The 26,531-nt window shown below is 30.7% G+C and overlaps 1 long non-coding RNA gene across 4 annotated transcripts in view; it reads left to right on the top strand.

The window, feature by feature from the left end:
* Positions 1 to 25,820, top strand: part of LOC118193150 (uncharacterized) — a 46,524-nt gene extending 20,704 nt beyond the window's left edge. Inside the window, exons 1-4 of one of the 4 annotated variants that reach the window (XR_015041673.1) lie at positions 17,997 to 18,120; positions 18,737 to 18,847; positions 20,797 to 20,927; positions 25,625 to 25,820. This is a non-coding gene — a long non-coding RNA (uncharacterized LOC118193150). Of the gene's footprint in view, positions 1 to 17,974; positions 18,121 to 18,736; positions 18,848 to 20,796; positions 20,928 to 25,624 lie in introns of those variants that run through there. The other 3 variants (XR_015041674.1, XR_015041675.1, XR_015041672.1) reach the window with 3 other exon arrangements.
* Positions 25,821 to 26,531: the final 711 nt, after the last annotated feature.

A 26,531-nucleotide genomic window follows, 5' to 3' on the forward strand; every position in this document is an offset into this window, starting at 1 on the left:
AATTATAATAGATGCTTTAGTTTAACTAGGAATCTGGAAAATTGACATTGAAGAAAAGATTAAAAAAAAGTACCGTATGAAATGGCCGAAGTCTTATTCGTTTGTCTTTAAAAGGTCATTCCGGTAGATGTGAAACATTAAGGCATAAGTAGCGAATGAGGTGTTCAGTTAATGTTTCAAATGGACTGTAAATCGGAGGCTAAATGAAACTGGTTTAATAGCCCCTAATTCTGCCGAAGAATATTTTCATTCATGAAAAACAGAGAATTAAGCGATTAAAATAGGCTCTTACTACAATGCAGCATGTAAGATGAACTTCAAATCAATGACGTAAAATTATCTGGAGAGCCAAAACAGAATATTTTTCATAACCTACTAAAGAATTTGGTGCGACTGTTTGTGTGACGCCTTTGTAGAGATAGATTTAAACTATACTCTAATACAGTAACCGAAATGTTATGCTATTGTATACTGCACTTATGCTATTGAGTTTGCATCTCAACATATGGAGTGGTTTGACTTTATTTCGTAGAAGAAAAAGTGAACACACTGCCTAATATATTAAATATATTAATGTGCTTGAAAGAAAATGCTACCTTATTATGTTAATTTAGTGACGTTTATTATAATAGTAATTTATTATTTATTTAAACTTTTAATTGAAAGAACTTGTTTCTAACTATTTATGTACACTTGTAAAGCAAATAATAACAATGATAATAGGTTCGTATTTAAATAATAATACTGCATATCTAAAATATGATTTTTATAGAAAATTTCAAAAAATAAACGGGCATAGAATATTCAATCATATTGGACAGCTTTTCTTGCCCCTTTTTTTCCTCCAGATATTTTCGATTTAATAAATATGGAGCCTCCTAGAAGAAACAGTGAACTCTCTTTTATGGTAAGGACAAAAAGTTCCTTCTCGAGAGAAAGATACCACAAACTGTGGTTCTTCACCTTTAGTCATAATGATATGACACAACAATGATAAAACACCCACCATTTGCAGAGAGGACAGAATGGACAAACAACTATGGTCATGTAGCAGAGCGAAAATTTAGGGTAAGGCACGCGCATAACTTTCTTTCAGATACAAATACTCAGAAAGATAATTTACAAGTCAAGCCGTAGTAGCTGGTAAATACATATAACAAAATACTCATTCTAACCTATGGGGAATGAAGTGATATATGACGTGTACGAAACAAATATATTACGTGAGTATTGATAAATAATGTTATTTAAATATTGAAGTAGTTAGAAGCTTACGTACTCATAAAAGTCGAATTTTTTCAGTTGAATAACATATTTTGACATTTTAAATAAGATATATTTCAAATTCTTAATATTTGAGTAATGTTTAAATAGTTTATCAATTCTGTCAGTTCGTTATTGTTTAATATGACATTTCATTTTTATATTATGATATGAAATGTTAAGAAATAAAACTGCCATTTATGGTCTTTTCTAACATTTCTCAAATAATGTCATGTAAAACCTGAGTCAACCTGAGTTATTATGTAATTGTGCTTGTCAATAATTATATAATCACACGGCTTAAATTTTAATCGAATCCAAGCTAAAATAATAATATGAAAACCCAGCTAAGGCAGTTGAATTATTTCATGATTACAAACAAATTATTAAAGGAAATTATTATGAATTCATGGAAAAGTATTTCGCAAGATTACGGTGAACCAAGAAATAAAGAAACCATTTCTCTATTCAATTTTCTGCGAAACAATAGTTCTTGGAACGTTTTCAGAGGAAGGCCTTTCTAAATTAATGCTTTTGCAATTAGATATTCACATTCGCGAATTATTTTCTTAACTTACATTAAAGTAAAGATCTGTAAATGATACAATCTACAAGAACTAGCAAAAGATCAGCTCATGGCACGTTTAACAATGACCTGGAATTACGCTACGGATAATTAATGTCATTTATTAAATTTCCTTAAGCCCAACAATGATAATCTTAACAAAAGTTTAGAAACTAAATTAAGCGATTTTCATAATCGCCTCATTTAACGTAATACTACCAGGTTAGAAAATACTAATTTCACTATTAATTTTCGCATGTTTCCAACACTTAGTTTCGTAAACAAGCGATGACAAGATTTGAATCCAGAATTAATGTTATGCAGTATTTTATATTTATTTGGCTTTAACGCGTAAGATGCAATTTATAGCGTAAGCATTAGAAAATCTACCACGCATCGAATTTCCTTGTGTATTTCATTAAATATGTCCTATTTTTTGAGTTTCATATTTAGTTCTCGAATGGATTATTTTGCTTTTATCGATCTGTAATTTAACGCCTGGAAGAGGTGGTCCAGATCGACGACCTCGAGGAATATTTTGTGTGTGTCATGCGTATACATTGCTGCTGATCATCTTTAATAATAGTTCTTTTATTAAAAATAATTTTATTTATCTATACTGTAGAGACATTAGGTTATTTCGAAGCAGGAGACATGAAACATGAGCAATGCCCTCGCCGGGACTCGAATCTCGGACCTCTCGAATACGCGCCGAGTGTGCTGGCCATTACACCCCGAAGGCATGCTAAGAAGGCGGGAGAAATATCTTGTAATACAAATGCCAGACATTTGGCCACTAAACCAATAGTCTTGATCTTGCTTCGCAATACTTAAGAGCAACAGACTCAAAAGATAATAGGCGCAGTGCCTTCGTCAATATGCTCCTTCTCCATGGACTATCCAGAGTTACAAAGAGTGCAGACTGAAGAGTCCTAGTCTAATTTTAAAAGGATAGGCATTCAAATAATCGTGCCTAGTTAAAAGAGGAAATAACATTAAATAATTTAACTTGAATAATTTATTAAAACTAGGATAGAAGGAAACGAACAAAAATTTTTAGTCAGCAATATGACATTATTTTAAAATCATGCTTAGAAGAACGGAAATTTTGGAATCCGATTGATGAAGAAAAATTTCTATTTTAAAATTCGAAATCACAAAATTATACAGTTTCCATTTTTCATGTGAATTATTAATTTGAGGTAAATTATTAAAAACTGATGTCTAGATTTTACAAAAGAATATCTCGATAACTATGTACCAGCAAGAACATCATCATCGAAATTATGACAACATAGTTGCTGAAATATAGTAAAGGGCTTCTATAAAAGTTTGTAGAGACATTAGGTATTTTGGAAACAGGCAAGATGAAAAATTAGCACTGCCTTCGCCGGGAATCGAACCGCGGACCTCTGGAATACGCGCCCAGTGTGCAGACCACAACACCACGAAGGCATGTCAAGAAGGCGGGAGAATTACCTTATATATTCCCTCTTTTAAAGGGCGAATGGGGTTTTTAGGGGACCCAATCGCCAAATCCCAGGTGTGGAAAATCATCATCCAACACCCTTTTAGTTCGGGCGCCGCTGTAGAGACATTCGGTATTTTTGAAGCAGGCAAGATGAAAAATTAGCAACGCCTTGCCATTAATCGAACCGCGGGCCTCTGGAATACGCAGGCACCCAGCGTGCAGACTATCACACCACGAAGACATGCCAAGAAGGCGAAAGAAATACCTTATAAGTTTCCTACATTTTCAAAACGATACATATATTAAAAAGCATTACATGTACTAGTATGAGAGATATTTCAAAATAAACGCACACTAAGTTTGCGTACCGAGACTGTTACTGGCACAAGTTACCTGAATATGTTGTAGTTGTGATTGTCTCCACAAGTGGCTGCTTATTACAGGGACTTTGTGCAACAGGATGGGGCGTACTCTCATTGGAATATTCAAGTTCCTCAATGCCTGAACTATGAACTTCCGCATCGCTGCATTGGACATGTTTGTGAGGATGACTTCGCGTTTATTCTCGGCCCCCAATGCCTTGTGACCTTTCCCTTTTGGGGCATATTAAGGGCCTTACAACTGTTACCAGTAACACCAAAACATTAAAAGAGCTCACGGAACACATCAATGCTGTAGTGATGACCATCGACAGGATGGGAGCGCACACAGAACATTTGTACAGAGAGCAGAAAACTTATTTGTACGTGTAATGCTTCTGAATATACAGCGTTTTGAAAATTAATAAATCTTTTATAGCAGTCTTTATAAGAAATTTTCTGCAGCATGCATACTGAAATATTCATCTTCAGCATAGTCATAAAGATGTTAAGAAGTTAATATCGCTAAATACTGGTAATGCGATCACGGTTCTAACCTAAGTTACTGGTTAAGTTGACTGGTTGCATGGTTGAATTTCATGATTTGATTACGTGTAACGTGAATGCAGGTCATTTTTGCTAGTAAAGTCCTCCACGCAGGCATCCTCTCCCTTACGAATATGGCCTTCGTATGCTTTGATCTATAGTCAAATAAGCTATTCTATTTTAAGCATAATTAGCAGTGCGCAGGTACATAAAATTAATGAAGCTTTTTCATGAGAGCAGTACATGATAAAGAATTTCATGTGAATATTAAACTCCATGAATTTAAGACTTTATATGTGTTTTTTTATTTGCTAAAATTAAAAGGAAATCTCATTATATTTTGCAATAAAAGATCATATTTTGATAGTTATCATACGATACGGGTTTTATTATTGCAATATTATTCTGCATTATTATTAAACATATTAACTGTTATAGTGCTAATATTATTTTTACGGATGGAAGGGATGGTGAGCTGTTCTCCAGGGGATTCAGTTACCTACAAATTAAAGTTAAAATCGTTTTCAGGAACAAATCTCATTCATAAGCCAGAAAAGTCTTGCATTCTTTTAAATTCAACATAGTGAGATAAAAGTTGATAAGACCGAAGAAATGTGAGTAACCTTTTGAAAAACATTTAAAATTCATGAATCCTAATTCAACACTTTCTATTCAATCTATCACTTTGAAAAAGGAGCCTTATCACATTATCTCAAGATATTTAAATAAAATATTCAACACCCAGTTTCTTTCCAGTTGGCTTTGAAAACAAAACAAAAACGAATTCGAGAAGTTCTGGCGATATTTCCTGTAAGTAAACATTGGAACATTTATTTTTGGAGATAAGTCGCATACTTCTCTTCTAATGGCTGAAAGTCCCCTTCTTAATGCGATAATTTTCCCATGGAGAGAAATGCACTTTTTTTAGATATATCATCCTCTTCTTCAATTCTCAGAGGAGTTAAGCGAAATCCTTTGAAAATTTTAAAAGCTGCAGAATTTTTTAGCAAGATTCGTCAAGCATATATCTTATTTTATTTATGTGCTTTATTCGAATTCTTAAAGCGAGCCTCTTAAAGTGAAAAATAAAAGAAAGCTTTTCAGCACCAAGAAGATAGCATTTAAATGGATAAGAAAATTTTAATATAAGACTTCAGCTCTGCAAGAAAAAGTAAAGGATGCATTATACTTCTTTTTGTTTCGTAATATTTTTAAATATTTACCACCCTATTTCTTTAATGGATTTCATAAGGAAGCCATTTTATTTCATAAATGAGAAAACCTTTAATTTAATTGTGTTATAAAGATGCTCTTTATTTTTGCACTGAAGTAATTTATTTGCCAAAATATTAAACTTCAGTTAAATTTTATCTCTCCAAATTCAACTAATTTATTATAATTCCGTTTTACAGTATTTTTATTGCTTTTAAATACCTTTTCTTAATTGCCTATAATATATGAATTTCTAAAATCTAAACTATGTTTTAATAAATAAATAATTATTTTCCAGATTATTATGCACATTAAAATCTAGTTTTCATGATCTTCTCTGAAGTAACGTTAGAGAAATTTCAGAAAAATATCACTTGAAAGATGAAACTTGAATTCACTTGAAAAGTGAAAATATAAATTTTATATTGTAAGGAATTTGGGAACTTTTTAAAAGAACAAACATGTTTTTCTCCTGCAATATTTTCTGTATATTAGTTCGTGAGGAATTTTCGCAATGCCTTGAGCGTACTTTCATGATGTAAGTAGTTAGCCTGCTAATTTAGCAAATAGAAGATTCGTGCCTTCAGCCTCGATAAAAGCATAGCTGATTTATTACATTTCTCGGCCAGAAAAATTGATAGCCTCTACAGTGGCATCGAATTTAAAAATTTGGTGGGCAATACCTGAATTGGATCGGATCGGCCTTGCGACTCTCCAGTCAATCATTAAGTGGAAAGAATGTCAAGAAATATCGCATTGCACAATCCGTGGTCTTGTGATATAAGCGACTAGCACATCCAACTGGTAGTCGAAAGGTACGTGGTCCGAATCTTGGAAGGAACACAATTGCTTCTTTCATGTTTCTTGCATCGAAAATCCTGATAGTTTCCATAGGCTTTCTGTTCTTAATTAATGCACTTTGAAAGAACTGCTCTTAGAAACATCTATGGTACAATGTAATTCAAAATTATTTGAAGTCAATTCGTTGATTAGCGATATTTTCACCAGTACCACTATACGCTTTTAATTTCTCGACCTTAATTTAACGATCTCGGCAGCCACTCAACGCTTGCAAATTTGGGACTCTTGAGCCTAGCGCCCGGAAGCTCTTTTTCGCTAGTGGTAGAGACGTCGTCTCGCATAAAACAAACCCACGATCGAATCCCAAGGTCATTATTAAATTCAAGAGCACGTAAAATTCGTCAGCGGTTGCACTTTCATAAAATGGCGATACCAGGAAGCAGAACCAAGCCATCACGTGGTGATCGCTACAGCTTCATGGCAGTTTCGTGGTTTAAATCATTTTCACTGGGCACGAGAGCCAGTACCTTGAGTAAAAGTCCTTTAGAAATGTGTTCCCATGAATCAAATATTCTTCAGATACATTTCCTTGATAACAGTGTGTTAATTATTATTGACAAAGAACTGAAGAATAGGAAACTTAATATAAGGATATCTATTAGATCTCATAACAGATAATGTTTCGCATTTATTTTACCTGCAGATCAATCAGCTCTTGTATTCGGCAAATTTGGGAAATTTTGCAGGTGTTTTAACCAATGTATGTTCAACTAGGGTTTTTGTTAACAAAACCAAACCAGTATTTTTATTAATGCATATTTAATTGGTTATTTTTATTAGTGAATGAAGATTTACTTCAATCTCTTGTGCAAAAATAAACTAGTTTTTCATCAAAATCAGATATCATATTTCACCTAATAATAATTGCAAACCAAACTGACATTTTCATTCACTTAATATGAAAAAACATTATTAATTAATCATTACGAGTTTGCAGAAAAATCGGAATGTTTAACATTAAATCCATTATCCAATATTTCAGATTTATGCTGCATTTAGGTGCTGTATGTCACGTGTTTAGTACTATGAAAAGATTGTGATGCAATTTTTATTTTTAACATTCTCAGATAATTCTAATGGAATTGTGCACAAAAATACGTACACGTGATGGTTACAAAATACCAACAAAAACTTTTAGTAGTTAACAGAATACCTCATTTAAAAGTAATCAATCAATACATTTTAAGAATGAATACCAGTTCAAAAAATATGGAACTACAAATGGCGACGCTTGAAGTGCGTCACAAGTTTTGAAATCTTTCCTAAAAGCAATTAATTCTGTTGAATTTCTTTCTGATATATGTGTATGTAATTCTTTTCAAGTCTTACTACGACTGAAAAATTTCCTACAAGTCATCTAGCACTTCTTTGGTATTCCCACTTTCCTGTCTAGGATTTTTGATAATTCACGTTTCAGCATACACAGAGTTAGGTTATAAATAATGCATTTTTATTTCACAGTTCTGAGAAATTTTATTAAAAGTGCGCAGCGCTTCATAAAGATAAGCTCCGCTTTCATGACAAAATCCGGACTACTAAAAATGTTAACATACGGTTCACAGTTTTAATCTAATGTTGTTCTGAGTTTCGCTTTAAAAACTGTAAAGATTGCTTCAGACTTAAAATAAAAATTGTGTTATCCTTATCACTCAAAACAAAAGAGAATTTTTTAAAAAATTTAAGTAACGGTATGAATCCTAGTAAAGCTACTTAAAGCAACAGTTTTTGTGTAAAATATCTCACATTAGCATAATTTATTATAATTTACCGAAATATTTCTGAAATACATTTTAATAATTCTCGTTCTGAAGGATAATCTGAACAATTATATTTATAAACAAATGTTTAAAAATTTCAAATTAAGATTATGAATTTTTAAAGTCGCACAATATGCTGCAAATTTAATTAAATAATCGAAAGATAATAAAATAAAAATTGGGGTCAACAATCTCCAGAATGTATTCACAGCAAAATTGAAACAAAGACAAAACAACATTAAAGTAATAAAGTGGACAATTCCGTGAGCCTTTTCAAGAAGGAACCGAAAAATTTTTAAAGTCAATCTTTCGGAATTATACCTGGATGATTATTCAAAAATTCAAAAGGAAAATTCAAAAGTGGCAAATAAAAATTAAATTAAATTATTAATTAAAGGTGATTAAAATGTAATAAAGTATGAAAGATGTCAGTTTTTCATTTTAAATAATTATTAAGCTATGATCTGCTCCCTAAAACAAAAATTACTGTAAAAATAAACAGTAAAAAATAGGAATAATCTGAATAATAAACAAAAAAAAATATTGGGTAAATTAACAGCAAGGAAGTTAATAAATATTTAAATAAATTTTGAACTAAAGGAAATGAAAAAATGCTAATAAACCTTTTAAATCAAAAGCAACGGTTGTAAAACAACAGGAAACGCTTCTAAAGACAAAATGTTAAGGAGCGTAATTTATTTTAGGACGTTTGAAATTTTAATGATAATATATTGAAAAGTTTCCAAACTGAGGAGAAAAACAAGAAAAAGAACGACCTTTTCAACCTTTTATTTTTGTAATAAAATTTCAGAATTTTATCACTATGTATGCAGTCTCCAGTATTTTCATTTTTCAATATTATAAGCTACATCTATATCTATACAACTCGACTTAATTCTTGTTTTTTCATTATTGCCATTTTACTAAATTTCTTTCTTTGCACTCAAATCGATTTACACCTCATAACAGGATTCTCGAAAGTTTCACAAGTAACAACATGCGGTTTTGATTTACTTCATTCAGGTTTTATTTATTTTTCTATTCCCTTCAAATTATTTTTAAGTGAATTAATTGATTCAGTTTAATACTAATTCTTTTTTCCAGTTTTAGTTTTCCATTGTTTGTAAGGTTTTCTTGCTTTTCACAATTTGAATACTGATTTTAAATATATTTAATATATATTGTTTTGTTTTACTTACATTAGATTTACAAAATTTGCTTTTGATTTACAACGTTTATTAGCAGCTTGGCGTTTTCTTTCGTTCACAATTTATTTAGCCCATTGCTATTAATTTACTCAAAGATCTTTCTTGTTTCTTATTTCAATTATTCTTATTTTATACTGTTTAATTTTACAGTGATTTTTGTTTTAGGGTCATGCCGGAACAGATGATATCTCAGTTATTAATTGAAATTTAAAAAAAATGCTTTATTATATTTTAATGGGCTTTCATTAATAATTAAAATTTGATTTTTAATTAATTGAATTTAATTTGTCATTACTTTATTCTGAATTTTTCGCTTGAGTTATTTTAAGAATTTATAATTATCCAGATAGACTTCAGAAGCGTGGCTTTGTTGAAAATTCTTCGGCTGCTCCGTGAAAAAGATCAAGGAATTTTCAACAATTTTTTTACATTATTTTTAACATATTATTTTGTTGGATTGGTTTACTTTTCTTTCAGTTTTGGTATATGTATGTCCCTTTAGACTGTTGGCCCTCTTTTTCGATTTAATTATCCTCCTTTAATTAAAATGTATTAAATTAAATTATTAATAGAGGGTATATATACTCTTGGCAAACGAAAAGTATAAACTACTGTAATGTAAAAAAGCTAACTCCATGTCAAAAAGGCTGACTTTTCAAGCGCTGTTAGCCTTTCTCGATAAAATCATCAACGATTATTGAGATGTGATAGTGTTTTGTCCTTTGAATTTCATTCAAATAGACGAAAAGATGGATTCATTGGCTATTCAAATAATATCCAAAGAAATACTTAATTAAATTATTTTATATTAATTCAATTTATTCTCAAACATACGAGAGAAATACCCCAACATGATCCGATTTCATCAAAATAATAATAATAATAAAATCCGAATGCTCGTCAAAACAGTCGAACCAAAAGTATACGCAAACATCAAAGAGAAAAATTAATCTTCTAAAATAAAAGACAACAAAGTAAAAGCTAAACATTTACAATATATAACAGGAAAAATTAATTATCCTATTACACATACAATAAAAGGCTAAATCTTAAATTTACATGGTTAAATGCATTTATGCACAGCAGATGGTGGCAGAAAATACAATACAATACCCGAATTACACAGCAAGTAGTAGTTGGATTGAGATAAACTTTCAATCCGCTAAGCTTCAGGTTCTATTATCCGAAACGTAAACACGGGGATAAGTATGAAGATGACAAAAATAATATGCAAGGAATGAAGAATCAGAAAATTAAAAGCTGACGAAATTTTGAATCAATTTTCTTGTAGTTTACCAAAGCAACCACATTTATGATAGTGCTAAAGTGAATTTGATGAAATAATTCGCAGCAAACGCCAACCTATATAACTATCATTAGCCAACAGTCACTGACGCAGCCTGAACTAAAACTATGCTGCGAGTTACAGGTCGCGGTCCGAACGAAAAGTATTGTGTTAGTACCGGTGACTGATATAGCGCTTAACATGTTAATTTAGTTCTGTTTTCTTAATATATATCAGGGTATTCTAGTATCTGTTTTTTCTTTCACTAGTTGGCATAAAAATATGGAAAGATATCACTCCAGATTAAACAATTTTTCTATATCTTTTAATTTCTTTTAAAATTAAAATAATAATTTACTAAAAATATGTATTTTTGATTTAATTTCGATAATTTGTTTATGCATCTGCTTCTTAGCTATGTGCCAGTCCGTCAAATTTTATGAACATGTACATTACATCGTGCTAATTATCGTCTGATATTGTACTTCGGTACTACACTATATATATATATATATATATATATATGTGTGTGTGTGTGTGTGTGTGTGTAATGATATTTTTAAATCAATTGATTAAATTAAATTCTAATCACATTCCTTCATAATGTGTTGGCGATTTTCTACCCAAATTGTATCCCTGTTCCTAAATTTTGGCGAAATCCTTTCTCTATTATAAAAAGTATGTTAACCTGTTGGCGCCCGCCAGACCGCCAAACTCATAAATCTGTCATATTACATAAAGTCCTTAAGAACACTCCTGATGAGAAGATAACGTCGCCTCGTGATTTCAATTAATATCGCTGATTGGATAAGCACCATGATGCACACATATCTGTAAATAGGGCTTCTCCTCGAGGTAGAGGAGGAAGGCTTGTGAGATGGATGCTAAATTAAACGTATCACTTTATATTCAAAAATTTGTCTCATTCCTGTTGCCCCAGCTGCACAACACAAATAATGTATGAGATTCTACATTTCATATATATATATATTTAAAACCGTACTTAGCCATATGACCGTAGTAACAGCATACTATAATTAGCGCAATGCATTAATGCAAAGTATTCGCTGTGACAGCTCCGTTTTAGTGCAGGATTTTCATGAGATCAAATTTTGCATCTATACTGCATATTGGAAATATACAGAGGCATTTTTCATTGATTAATTAGAGAAATTGTAACAGAGAAAGAAAACTTATCTCTCCTTCTACTGTGAAAGAAAATTTACTACCAGAAAAATTAATGTTCAAGAATGTTCAAGGCATCAACTAAAATAGCATTAAGAAGTTAAAGACTTCTGATTTTTTTTCCCACAATATAAGAGTTGTCAGTCAAAGATAAAATGGTACAGGTTTTAAGATGGAAGTCTATCTTTTGATGGGCTGGTTAGCCAGTATTAGATACGTCGGTCGATTTACTAATGTTGGGTACTCTGAGCAGAAAAGATTCTTTTTTTGTACTGTGGCAACTCTCATTGAAACAGTCAAAGCCAATTTTTATGTAAGCTCTTTTAAAATGTGAAGTTTTCAGTAATCAAAAATTAAAATTTCCATTTGCTGTACGGCAGATGTGAATTTAAAAGCAATGTAGTTTCATTTATATTCTGGGCCATTGAAATGATATCTGGATAAGCTTAGTTAGTGTAGATCGGAATCTTTCATATTAGTGGAAGAAATATACCATTCTAGAAATACCATACAGCTACATATTCAATAACGGAGACACAATAGAGAGGCGAAGTAGTTTACGGGGGTAAAAGACTGAATGCATATGCAACTGAACAACTTTAGATAACGTTTTCAAATTTTTCTTATGGATCTTTAGAATTCAATATATTTGTATTCCATGGTGGTTACGTCTCAGGAAGTGGTACGTTTTCAAATGTAGGTTGCTGGAGTTATATACTCATCTTCAGAATGATCGGGATTGTGACTCCGCCGCTTTCGCATGTATTTTTATAACTAAATCCAAGTCGATGAAGGCAAGATGGAAAGGGAGCATCGAGAAATACTTTAGTGAGGATTTATTGCTCCTATAGTTACTATGGGATCTGTAAATATGTGTTCTTCCTGTCGTGGCTCTGCCAAAAGTAAACATTTTTGTGGCGACAACCTCAATAATACGAACACTTGTAAACTGACCGTCATTCTTGAAAATGTTAGTAAATGTTGTCACTGAGATCAATTTTCTAAGACGACAACATCAACAAAACAGAAAAATCATCTAGAGACGAAAATGGTTCTCTTACAAAGGTTCCATTAATCTTTTATTTTAATTTTTACGTTTAGGAAGAGTTATTATTTGTAGCTTCAAATTACATTTTTACAATTTTATTATAACATTTTTGGATTAATAACAGGCTGACATGCATCGGAATGTGAAATCTATAATCGGAATTTTAAAACTTTAAAACTACTGTCACGTGTTTTATGGCAACTTCTTACAGGTAGTGTATCAGAGTGAATATTTATATGAATTCTACCATCGTACAGAAAATGAAGATAAACCTGGGTTATTAGGAACTCTAGCAAAAACTCCTCCGACTCTTCCTTTTCATTAATAATGCATTATTTTATTAATTACTCACTTCCGAAAGAGCTGAGCTATTCATCTAACGTGCCCTGACACAAGAGATCGGAATAAACGGGAAAATAATACTCTTGGAAAAAGGATTTGAAAGACAGATTTCTCTCCTTTCGAATAATTCGGGAAAATTTCTCGGAAGGCATTCCGATGCGTCTTAACGACTGAAGTTCTTCTGTGAAAAAATGGAATTCGTCGGATAGGATGTCCGTCGATTATTTACGAGAGTGACAGCGAAGTTTGGGGATTATCCATAAGCTGAATGGATGACACAAGGAGAGTAAAGGCGCGATTAATCAGAGAACGGAGGGGGGGAGGGGTAATATTGGCATCTTGAGAACGATCGATTTTCTTTGGAAGCCGAGCTACACGAAGGAAGGCAAATCGTTAAGTTTTGAAGATTCGGTAGGAAAATGCTGGCGTGCAGTAAATAGCGTCACAAACTGGAAAATACAGTAGTACGCAAAGGTAAGATGAGTTTTTTTTGACGATAAAAGAATCAAAATAATGGGAAAAAATCAAATGAAAAGAAACAATCTTATGAAATGCCTATATGGCATTAGAAACGAATGTTGCGATTTATAACTTTGCATTTTAATATACGTCAATATATTATAAAATGGTATAAAAACTTAAAATATTCAGGAATTCGTTTGTTGCTTTTAAACCGCTCAACTGTTAATCAGTTATAAATTGATTAAACTCGAAAAGAAACATTTATGCTTTTCTGAATGGCTGCACTTTACGAATTAATAACGCCCGAGGCTTTTTATGATGAATTCAATACTTAATGATTTGCATAGTGGCAACACTTAAGTCCTGAAAAATGCAGATGCTTTGACTGAATGCTAATAAAAGCATGCAATCTTGATGTTATGTCTATGGTAGCTTAATAAGATAGCGTAACGTAGCAGGTTAAAAGGAGAATTAGAAAACACTTTGATGGTAAGGTTGTGAATGTCAAAAATGAAAAATATATAACCAAATGAATCTGCACCATTACATAATTTTCGAACGTTGGAAACATATTTTAGTAATTAAAATTAGCTTCTCGTATTTTAATTACTATTAATTAAATTATAATTAAAAATGAAATAAACAGCTAACCTAGTAACAATTGCAAAAAATTCAGTTTGATAAACAGTTACAGATGTCTAAATTCAAAAGGCAAGTTAAACATATTTTACCGAATAGCATTCTCAAAATTAATTAAAATATTTTCTTTTTCTCTACCTCGTGCTTTCGTTGTGTAACTGGAAGCACATACGGCTAGCGAACGGAAAGTCTGGAGTTAAAATCCTGGAGAGCGCATTGCGAATTCCTTCGATTCCTGCTCCAAACTAAACTCAGCGATTCTGCAAAGTGCATGACCAGGTAGAAGATAAATTAAAAATTATATGCTTCATGCAGTGGCAACAGTTGCGAAGTTGAGGGAGAATGCAATAGGATCTCTATTAATCCACAGAGCTGGAAGTCAAGTTAAAGAAATCATTGGTGGATTAGTAATATTAGATAATATACTATGAAAAGCAGGAACATTCGCGAATTTTTCTATCAGAGATTGATCCTTTGACAGTTTTTTTAATCCGAAATTGCTTATTTAACTGCATTATTATAAACAATAAAGGATGCGGTTTATATGTGTTTAAGATGAAAGCAAAACTGATAGTCAGACACGAACTGATAATGAACTCGTAAGCGCGTTTCAAAGTCTAAAATGTTGCGGAGACATGGTTCAAAAGCTGTAAAAAATAGTGGATTTTCAGATTTTGAATGGTGAAGTATCTATTCGCACAAGCTGAAAGTGATGGTGAGGATGACGAATGAAACGGAAATGGACAATGTAAAAATCAGCCATATTAAAGCTTTAAGTAAAGGATCTTTTTTAGAGTAACATCCTGATGTTTCTCATATGGTCTTCTGTTGATAGAAGTGGCGTGATCGTACTGTGGTGATAGAAATAGAGAACTATCATAAAAACTGTTATAGAATTTTTTTAAAATTAGTATCTTATAAAAATACATGTAAGAAAATGCTGATAAGGATGTTTATTCCAGTCCTTTCATTAACATTTATGTCACGAAATAAAATTCTGTATGCAAAAATGGTTTATTTGAAGGAAAAAATATTTACTAATAAAGGAGTTTATTAAAATGTTAATAGTAATCTGTGCACTTACTTTTAGAATTTCAAATAGACAGTTTCAGAAAACCTTATCGAAAGAAGGACTGGCATGATTTAAGTCTAACCGGGTAGCCTAAATTAACCGAGGTGGTCACGTTTCAAACTACCTCGGATAATTGAGGTTATACGGTGCATTCAAGGTAGCGTAATGTAACATAACACATTTAACGGTACAAAATTTTTGGAAACAAGATTAAAGTAAAAAATCGTAAGAAAGATCAATTGATAGAAGTGTTAGGCTTAGGTTTAAATGCCAGAGGTCATGTTCCCTGAATATATAATTTTAGTCACTAATTAAAAGACATAGAAGATAATCGAACATATTTGAAACTGTTTGTAAGAACGTGAAACCTGTTGCTAAGGTATATTTTGAAAATTATTTGCTAACGAGAAATATCCAACGGTTTTTACTTATCTGTTTTAACATAAAACCATGGCTTCAAAAAAGGACTATTAACCAAATCTCAAACGCAAAATAATTGTCTCAGTATTTGTATCTGTTATTGAACCATTAATGGATTCATATTCTTTAGTTTTAATAGTTTCCGTAGTTATCTATTCTCTAACATTGTTCGACAATGAAACTGGATAATTCTACTCTCTTGGGTAACAAATTACATGCAGAGCAAAGACAAATGAGGAAATAATTAAAATAAATTATGCATAATGGAACTAACCTTATGTGAAATACAAATGAAACAAAATGTCAAATTTTATATAATTATTTTGATCTTCTCTCCGTATACAAATTATTAATCGTAAATGTTATATACAATGGACGGAATATATTTGCATGCTAGCATATATAATTTCAAAAATCATGATATGCGTAAACATTCTTTTAGCAAGCATAATTATATAATTATACTATCCTTTAGCGATCTAAAAGTTGCTACATTTTAATACGAATTGTTAATGAAAGGACTGGAATAAACATCCTTATATCCAATAACTCTGACCAATAACTCTGACATTCGAAACAACTCTGACCAATAACTCTGACATTCGAAAACAGAATAAAAGGAATTTAAAGTCATTATTACTTATTCACATACTTTAATTGTCAATTGACTTCTTGCCTATTACTTTCGAATTATATTTAGAAGGAATGTGTTTCCATGTGTTATGAGAATTTTTTGGTTTTTATAGTGTAGTGGTTAATTTTTTCCGCGAGCGTTGTGTGCTGATAAATGCGAAGCTGTTGCTAAATATTTTGGAATGAAGAAATGGCTGTTTCTTCATATTTTTAAAAATCTATTTCAAATCTTTAAGCAGAATTCCATTTGGATTGGACAAAATAACAAAAGTGGGGGGGGGGGGGGGTAGAGCACAGATTTTTGAGTTTTATATTAATAGCATTTAGCAGTCATTCTCAATGCTACTGCATTCTATTTCCATCCACAACACTAATTCCAAGCTTCCTCTCTGTTAGAATTTGAAAACTTGTGCTTCGGCATGCAAAGGCTTTGAATATTTCTTTCAATGCACATAAAAAAAATATGCATCTTTTGTATAAATTGCGAACATGTACTCCACTTAAGACAAGTACTGTTGGAAATAACGCAGCAATTTTGTTCAGCTCAGAAATGTTTGCCAATTCATGATGAAAGATTTGTTTTGGCTCGAGATTCAAGTAAAATGTGTAAAACGTGTTTCGAAGTTATACGGCTTCAATTAAATGGCGAATAAATAAATAATTGGCCATCATAACATTATTTATCATACGTGATTAAAAATAAAGTGATGGATCTGATAACAGTAGTAGATTTTAAATCAATATTGCCAAAGAGAAATTTAAGCGAATTGAATTATACTTATATTAACGTCGTTTCTTTACTTTAATATCTATTGTTCCTTGAAATTCTGTTAATATCTTAATACTGTATGTTGCAGGTTCAAATTCTATTAAATAATATGACCAAAAATGAATTATTTTTTACTTTTTAGTGCATTTAACTGAAACTGTGTGATTTAAAGCAGCTTTTGTACATTTTATTTCATACTTTTACTGTATAGTATATAGCAAAGTAATAACGAAAGAAAATCTCTACCTCTAAAGCTATCAAAATTAATCTTTTTAGTTTGGATTAAGTCAATATTCAATTTCATTTAAAATTTTGTTTTATTTAGAAATGCAATTTAATCAGGATTAAAAGGTGAAGAAATAATTTTAAGATTTGATGCAAATTAATGAACAAATAAGTAGTAAACTAAGTTAAATGAAATCGAATAAATTTTTAAACGAATGTTTGAATAAAATAATAATGAATCAAAGGTTAAGGACTAACTATAAAATTTTCATTCGTTGAAATACTACAACAAGTACTTATTTCCAGGATCAAATTTTGTGTATTTTTTGATTAAGTTGATTACAAAATGTTTCAGAATAGAATAGCAAATAGTCAATTAACGTTTCTGTCACTTCGGGAAATAATACTAATTACAATATTTGAAACTTGCAATTTTATTTATTTAAGACAAAATTTATTAATATAAATAAATTTTGTAACAATATATTTAGTTATCAACAACCCATTTATAGAAATTTTGATAAACGTAAGTTAAACTGAAATTATTTATTGAAATACAAAATATATGAGTACATTCAGTTACTTACTTTTCATTCTTGACTCTTTCTTAGAGATTTATCTTAAGTGGTGAACGATAAAAAACAGCTGTTTGTTAGAAAAAGCAGATAATAATAGCTGCAGTTTATATATCTTTTGCACTCACTTTACTTTGATCTGAACGCTATATTTCAAACGTTCTTTCTCGATTATGCTGAAATGTTCTTTATCAGGACATTATGTTTTTTGATCACAGTAGCAGTAAGTATTACTCATTTCCACAATTTCTCAAATTACTTCAAAACTGCCAACACTTAAGTACTATTTTTCAGCTCAGCGGTTCTTATTAATCGAGTGCATTCAGTTTCCTAAACTCTAGTAATTTCACTCAGGGATCTCACAAAAAAGATGATTCAATCCTGTGTTCTATACAAAATTCTTTCGTCAAATCCATAAGTCCGCTAAGTAGGAGGCTCCTCATCTGTGCGTAATATGCTGTACTACACACTCATTTCCTATTTAAACTAAACCTAAACTAAATTTTAATGACCATTGGTGGAAGAAATAGAAATTATAAAAATAATTAATATTAAAATAATGTATTAGCTAAAATAAACCATACATGTTTACTTGAATATATATATATATATATATATATATATATATATAAATTATATATATACATACCTGAAGAATTCATATTATATATATACATTTTCTGTTACAATTATGTGTTGAATAAATACTGAGCAGAGCAATTTGAAGTAAGAGGCAATAAGAATGTAAGACCCCTTTGCTAGTAAAAAATAATAAATAAAATAAAACAGAATTAGTGTACCTGTATAAGAATTTGGTTTAAAATGTTTGCTGCTTTCAGGTCATAAAAGCCATTCCCTTCCAATCGTGCAATAAAAATTCAGATTGCGGAGAAAATTCTGTGTTACTGCTCCATTCATGATGAAGCACTGCGAACCGATTGTACTTGAAGGTATATTAAAATTTTAATTTTTTATTACATATTGGGCAACGTGCCCAGTCCTGAGTCTTCACTGTGAATGAAGTCCCAGTCTTATCAAACTTGAATTAATCATTAGAACAGCATTTAATGCAAAAAATTCTAAATATATTTTTTACTGCTTAAAATTTTAGAGTCTTATATAAATCATACAAGTTTATCAAATGAGGCAGCAAAATGAGGTTATGTTATAAAATAAAGAGAATTAATACTAATAATAATACCATCATTTAATTTACTTTGATTATCCTAACATGTGATTATTGTATTTGTAACTTAAAATAAATTTGTTATGCAAAATAAGGAAAACCCTGCAAACTTAAAAAATAAAATAATTAGAAACTTTCAAAAAATTGCAATTAAATCTTTGTATGTTGATTCACTTGATTTTAGTTAAACAATTTTATCTAAGAAGTTACTATAAACCATATAGATTAAATGCGAATTTTTCAGGCATTCAAGACGTAAAACATAAAATTATATATTATAAACTGTTCAAAATAGCAGAGAGAAACTATAGAAAGAAATGTATGATATTAAGTATGATATAATATCATCATAAGTTATCGCCACCTTCTGCCATACGTGTTTATTTAATAGGAAAAGACTTTGTTATTTAAGATGTAGCTGTACATTTATGTCTCTAAATCGCCTGCACACGAAGCTTGCAATGGATATTTTTCTCAATTGAAAATACTCATTATTTTGCCAGAACATTAAACTAACTTCTTGAACTAATGAACGTCTCGACAGAAACTTCATTCGATGTGTTTACTGCATGCCTATTTTTATTCAACTTCTTTGAAGTCTAGCGATAAACCATTCAAAACAACAGTAAAGTATGTTTAAACGTTTAGCGGTTTTTTACTAATGTTTAAAATTATGCTATTAAGACTGCGTTTCATTTATTAATGTTAAGAAAGCATTTGCAACTAAGAATTCAAATGTTATATTTTGCTGAAATTTTATAAGTATCAAAAATGCATTTGACATAATAATCTCTACAAATTCTGGACTACAGTTTTTAAACATCTATTTCATTTTGAATCCCATTGTAAAAAGCAATTTATAAAATCTAAATCTTATGCTCAGAGTTATTTAAGATATGTAAATAGTCAGAATGACAGAAAAGTAAAGTAAAACAAAATTATTCCAACGAACAAATGAAATAATTTCTGAATTTGAATTCTTAAGATGATCACATAAGTCAAATGATAACATTTTCACCGTGTGATCGTCTTACATTTAACAAACCTTCGCAATAACGATTTGGTTAAAATTGTTCGTAACAAAAGTATATCTTCAAAATCTTCTTCATAAAAGCTGTAATACCTTTTAAATTCATTACTCATGTGAAGATCACTCTTCTATAAACTGTCTATCAAGAAATGGAAGAAGGTAATGACTGTAGAGATTTCAACCGGATGACAGACGGTCAAGTCCGCAATTCGTTTAGCATAGCCGCTGTAGAACGTTCTGCCATGCTTAATTTAGGTGATCACGAGCGATACTGGCCTTAACGTAGTCTTGCCACACCTTACGTGGGCTTTTATTAGATTCAGAACGAAATCGTTTGCAAATAAGTAAATGACGTCGTCAGTCACAAAAGGGAATAAAGTCACAAAATCAACCGAATGAAATTATAAAATTCCACAGGTAAATAGGAATAGGAAAGTGGATCTGTAATGACGATAGCATATCCTTAAATTCTTGATATTGTCGGGTATCATTGCCATTTTCTGATATCAGTGAAATTCACAGTTTATTTTCTGGAGCTAAACTGTGTAACAAGACATATTAGAAAATGATTCTATCGAACCTATGTAGTAGAGAATGGGAAAAAAGGAATATCTTTTCCTATGATATGATTTTTAATGAGTAATATTATTATAAAAGTGGAATATAACAAATTATACTTTCAGGTGACTACTGTTTGACAAAAGATTATTCATTCCTTTTTAACGATGTGTACTTCTTAAGATGCCCTTGCGCGCGAGGCTTTAAATGCATTGGAGGAGAAGGCAGCTTTCCTGGTGGTAAAGACAATTTTCTAGTAAGTGCTTTTCTTTTATGCACACTGGGTGACTTAATGGTTAATTTTCATAAATTATCCTTTCTGAACAGTTTTAACTCCAGGAAATTAACATTTCGGAAGAAATTTCTTGCGCCACTTAAATCTCACTCTAGTCTGCTTCTACAAGATAGGTCGAGAAAGATAACAGTAAAACAACTTGGCGTAAAACAGAGGACTCTTTAACGAAGAACAATGTTTCTTTTGCCTTTCTAGTTCCCATGGCAACGAAAGGTTTTCAGCATTTGTTGAAAATTTAATCCCAGATAGTGTTGTTCAGTAATAAATGTAAGACCCTAGTTCAGCAGTTTTTATTTGGGGTAATGTTTCACGAGGTGCGTAAAGTGAGTAAAACTGATAATAAACTTCCGAAATAAATTTTAATATCGATCAAGCTCAGTTCGTTGGTCGAAAATGAAGGTTGTAAAGAGCCTTCTATGATGAAATGGAAATCTATTATTCCCGTTTAGGAGTACGTTCTATTCCTTTTTGTTTTATTCGTATTTTTGATCATATAGAAGCATAATTGTTAATAAAAACTAGAAAAGCAGGATGATAAAATGAACTAGATATCATTCGTAATAGAAAGGGTTTGGTCAAAAGATCACAGCTGTAATATTTATCAACTCGGTGCTACTTTGGTAGACGGTTGCACGGATTTTGGCGAATTTGTTTTTGGTGAGTGATACGACTTGTGATAAACCCATTATTTATGGTAACCAAGTTATTTATAGTAACCGATACTTTTGTCATTTTATTTAAAAAATAATGCGTTTTATTATGCATAAATTCCATGTTTTAAGTATTATTTATGGCTTATAAATATTAAAAACCAATTCAATTTTGCCTTTTTATTTGAAATAAAAATATTATTGTTTATGATATTTTGTATAATTCGTTCTGGATGGTGTAATTAGTGACGTCACCTTGCTTTAAATGTAATTGGTTTTAATATCTATAAATTTAATCTGATGTTTTAAGTATTATTTATGGCTGTTAAATATTAAAATACAATTTAATTTTGCCTTTTTTAAAAGAGATTTTATTATGTATGATTATTTAAACAATTTTAATTCTAGGCGTGATGTAATCAGCTCCCTGATTGGTTACAGAATATTTGTGCATTAATGAGCTGTAATCAGCTCCCTGATTGGTTACTGAATATTTGTGCATTACCGCGCCATTTTAAAATGTTATTATTCATCTCTTCAAATTCCTTAGATTTCATAGGAAACGGATATGTCCCTTTCAAAAATTAATGTTGTTATTGGTAAGTACCAAGAATTATTTGTATCGGAATAAAAAAAAAAAAAATGTCCTTTGAGGCCTTATTTTGGCCAAACTGGCTTTCCTAATCAAAGATTTATTTATAAATTGCTACAAGGGTTCGAAGAAATTTATTTTAAATTTTTGGACGAAATCTCACTAATTGCTTCTTCAATCAAGTGCGAGAAATGTGGATCACAGATGTGAAGATCGCTAGAAGAGCCGATTCTCAGGACGGCCGCATATGGTATTGTGGTCACGGTGGAAGAAATAACCGCTGTAACGGTAAAAAAAAGTATTAGACATTCCTTCTTTTTTACCGGCAATAAACTAATTGCTGTCATATTAGCTCTAGTGTACAAAGCGTTCTTATTTACTTATTTTAAAGTATTTGAATTTAACTAATATTTTAATTCTTTTAAACGTTGGTATGATGGTTTTTAATTCGATATTCAATTTACGTAACTTTTTAATCCAATTAAACGTTGGCGCAATGTTTTTATAGCGGTATTTTTATTCTATTTCTGTGCTATATGAAAGTAATAATTTAGCCTTACTTTAATATTTTATACTCGTAGTAAATATATTTATTTACATTTGCCTACCATCTCAAAAAACAACGTTTTTAACAAAAAAAGTAATCCATTATTTTTAAAGATATTTTCTTTTAAGTTTCGAATACTTTGCTATGTGTAAAATACATATAAAAACAGCGTTTTCAAGATGGCTGACGATTGTAAAAACCGCGCCAACAATTGCGCCAACGAAAATCGCCAAACATCCGTGCAACCGTCTACCAAAGTAGCACCATCAAGCCTAGAACTAAAACACAGTAATTGTCTTTTATTTTACCTTTAACGTATTGAAAATTTCAAATAGAGGTGTAGTTAGGAATTTGCAACAGAAATTGCGCAAAGACCGCGCTAAGATCCAAAGTATGGGGTACCTTACCCAATTTGTCTCAAGACTTGTTAGATACAAAGAAATATCAAAGGAACTTACTTAATCATATATATAAATGCGTCTAGCCCGCCAGATTTGTTTCCCATATAGATAACAGAAAACATTGTTCTTAGAGTCGCCATGGACTAACTTAGATAAATAACAGTTTCGAATTAAAAATTGTTTCTTGACTATATGCCAACAAGGGTTGGCACTAAGGATAACATGGGGAGCTCAATTTTTAGAAGATGTCGCTAAGCTGCTTTCTCATTAGACAGCTAAATAAGTATATATTTCGCTTTTAAGTTATTAATATACTTAATTTATACGAGACGCCAAATTTACTAACCATCTAGGATGTTGAAAATATTGAAACCGGTCTCATGTGCTGGGTAACAAAGGATTACACGACAAATTATTTTATATCTCAATACAAAGAAAGCAATAGAACTTAATTATTTATCGGTATAAATCAGAAAATTAAGTCTAAACTTTATTTAAAATTTACAAAAAAAAAAAAAATAAAATAAAATAAAAAAATAAAAAAAATAAAAAAAAATAATTTCTTATACAGGGGCATTCAGAACTGATGACTGCAAGCTTTATTTGCTTAACTGTTAAAGCTAAACCTCTGCTCCGAATTACAAAATTTCTCAAAGTAAAGTACAATTTTATAAAACAAGTTTTAACATTGGAGTTTTGAAAATATATAATCTCTCTTATTGTATAATCACTGTGGAGTACGAAAACCTAAATGGACAAATAAGTATTACTTTTAATGTATTAAATATAAAATGTTCGATGCTTTACCTACAATATAAAGATATACGTGTAATTAATATTTTCATGGGACCAGCTGCAAGTTTAAGAACGTATACTATTTCACACAGTGAAGAGCTACTAATTGCCAAAACAAACTCTAATTTTACCGCTACTTCACAATTTTTTTTATAAAGTAGTAGGCATTGAAACGTAATATAGTACACAACATTAGTTCTTGAGCAGTCTCGCAAATTTTGAAGTTAAAATGCTATGATTTCGTGAATTTTCTATACAGTAAATATTTTTCTACTTGAAATTTTTGTTTTGCGAGGACTAAGTAAAAGAGTTAGATTTTACAGTTACAGAAACTTTCCACTTTCAGTACAGAACTTTTTGTAAAATATCTACATTTTGAAAAACTTTGTATATGAATCTACCTGACTAAAACAACAATTTTAAAAAATGCAAGATAATGATACATAAGATATTTCTTGAATGATTGATTGGTCGTAAAACTCTAGTCCAATGAATCAAGCTAGATAGGTTTCCAAACACTGAAAATGTTGGGTCCGCGGTGTCTTTTAATAAAAATATAAGAAAATTGTATTTTCAGACGATGCATTTTATGATGTTTCAATTAAAAAGTTGCCTCAAATCCTACTAAAGATTTTTAGGCGGGGAATAAATCGATTCCGTAAAATAAATGTTGTCCTTCAATAAAGAATCTCAGAACTGTATGCTTTAAATAACTGTCATCCAAATTAAAAACCCGAACAAATAACCTATCGGTTAAGTTAAAAAAGCTAAATATATATATATGTGCAACATAAAAATCAAACAAAATGCCTCCAACTACGAAATTTGAGTTTCATAAACTCTGCATACAATAATTTGAAAACAGCGTTTCTTTGTTGGATTTTTCTTGCGTAGTTAAAGTATTTCTCAGAAATTCATTTTCGTTAACTTAATATGCGTAACTGCCTGAAGAAATATTTGTATACGGTGCACAAAAATTATATTTAATGGTATTGAATCCCTTGACTGACTCGACTACGGGAAAGAAATTTTTCTTCTCCGAGTATCGAACAGAAATTTTAATTTTGGATAACTTTAATGAAATATATTATGCAACCAAAATTTTTGTAGTTTGAAAGCTTATCTTACTTGATTTATTTCTTAAAGTGTAATGTAATTTATAACCAGAAATTCAAAAAATATTCATTTGTTCTTTAAAATTTATTTGTGGTTTGAAATATTCGGGTATAGAAGCGATGAGACTGAATATCAAAATAACCGGGCCCACCAGCGGCCGAGCGGTAACGTCGCTGAACACTGGTAGTTCGGTCCGAGGTTTGAATCACGCGAACGGGCTGGTTGCATGGGCGTTTTCATGGTTTTCCCCATGTGTAACGTGTATACGAGCCAGTTTCCCTTAGAAAATCCTCCACGAAGGCATCCCTCCCTTAAGGCAGATAGCTCTCGAGTGCTGTGCCGTAACCTAATAAAACAAACAAAGAAAAAATAACCTTAGTTTTTGATGAAACACTACAACTACTATTTAATTTTTCTGAAGATATTCTTAAATTTTATGCGCAACATTGATCTTTAGAAACTTCTTACAGTGTAAAGCAATAATTATTTTCTGTTACTTACGCTTAAGGATTAGTTTAGCATGTTTAATTAAATTTTATTATTATATTATTTTTTAGAATGCCAAATGTAAGAAGTCTACTTCTTTATGAAAAGAAAGCAAGACTCCATTTATTCTCAAATAGGAAGAACTCTGCAGCAGTGAACGACATCGCAATAAAAGTTAATTATCAAATTATAGTTTTCTATTTTAGAAATGTCATTCTATACAGATAATTCTTGAATAAAATTTATTCTGCAAATTACATTTGTTAATTTGGAAATACAAGACTATTATTTTTTTCAATTATTTAACTGAATTTTAATATTATATTTCAAATTACAGACTTAGATTACTTTTTCTTGTGTGCAATTGAAAAAAAAACATTTTAATATGCATCTTCGGCAAAATACAGATTGAAAAATGTTTTTCGGAAGCCAATTAAATAGTTATTTGGTTCATGTTATTATGTTTAATAGTTTTTGTAGGTATGTTATATCACAAAGATAATGAGATGTGAAATTATACGAAATTGGAATTTAGTAATTTGTATAATATTTGAAATATTTTACTAAATAAATAGAATTAAAAGAATTTCAAGTTTAGATCAAAGAATTTTAGGGAATTTAACATTTCCATGAAATACAGAATACTAACTTAAATATTAACGAAATATAGTAATGCACCTGGTAAAAGAAAATTTTATGAGGAAAACTTGATTTTAAAGTATTCAAAATCATTGATACTTTTCGATAATAACCTCTTAAATTCCATAACTCAGATTATCTCTTAAATTATGTTATTACCACAAAGGCATCGTCTCCAGGAAAGTTTCAGTTGACAAAAAATCTATTAAAAATTCACCGTGTGGAGTCATTAGGTTAGTTTGAAACAGGAGAGGTTAAAAAAAATGCAGTGCCCTCGCCAGGACTCGAACCTGGATATTTCGAAATACTCACCAAGTGTGTTACCGTTACATCACGAAG

The sequence above is a fragment of the Stegodyphus dumicola genome, chromosome 6, assembly GCF_044657685.1.
Source record: "Stegodyphus dumicola isolate Sdum_Otavi_A_Nest chromosome 6, ASM4465768v1".
Classification (NCBI taxonomy): Eukaryota; Metazoa; Arthropoda; class Arachnida; order Araneae; family Eresidae; genus Stegodyphus; species Stegodyphus dumicola.